We start from the raw sequence: 460 nt of genomic DNA on the forward strand, positions 1-460 counted from the left end.
CGTCGCCAGTTCTGTGGCGTAATGCCTAAAAGGTTCGTTTGCCTGTTGCAGTCGCTTCTGTACTTCTATTTTTAACTGGTTCTTGTATCTATATGGGAAATAATGTTCCCGAAACGCGCTCGTGAAATCATTCCATTCTTTCCACGCTCTCTTGTTGTTCCTGTACCAATGCAAGGTACTTCCGCGTAGTAATTCCGGCAAGCCTTGCAACATTTGTTCGTCGGTGTATTCGTAACTACCTTGTAGTTCTTCAATTCGCTCTAGGAAAGAAATTGGATCTTTTCCGTCGAATTGACATCCCCATTTACGCATCTGGTTAATTGTTTTTACGACCGTTGCCGGTTCGTTTCTATATGATGCTTCTGTCTCCTGGCTCGTCCCTTCGTCTTCCGTTCTATTCGTGAATCGTTGCGGATTATCGGAGACATATTTACTTAGTCTGCTTCTTAATTCATCTAGG

Source organism: Odontomachus brunneus, unplaced genomic scaffold (genome assembly GCF_010583005.1).
Source record: "Odontomachus brunneus isolate Ranch 3 - 2012 unplaced genomic scaffold, Obru_v1 Obru_scaffold_324, whole genome shotgun sequence".
NCBI lineage: Eukaryota > Metazoa > Arthropoda > Insecta > Hymenoptera > Formicidae > Odontomachus > Odontomachus brunneus.